Source organism: Notothenia coriiceps, unplaced genomic scaffold, assembly GCF_000735185.1.
Source record: "Notothenia coriiceps isolate Sejong01 unplaced genomic scaffold, NC01 NC01_scaffold00014087, whole genome shotgun sequence".
Classification (NCBI taxonomy): Eukaryota; Metazoa; Chordata; class Actinopteri; order Perciformes; family Nototheniidae; genus Notothenia; species Notothenia coriiceps.
In genome coordinates, this window is record NW_011346788.1 from 1 (window position 1) to 203 (window position 203).

Sequence of the window (203 nt, forward strand, 5' to 3'; positions counted from 1 at the left end):
AAGCCAAACCTACACAAACACAGTGCCAGCCAATCTCAACCCAACTCAGACAAACTCTGTCTCAATCAAAATCCAACTGAGCGTAACTGTGTGCAGGCGAGTAAAAATAATAATAATAACAACCGTTTGACATTTTTCCCATTCGGGGGAGCCAAACATCCGTCTGCGCCCGGGTCGATTACCTTTTCTGAGACGGAGCTGAA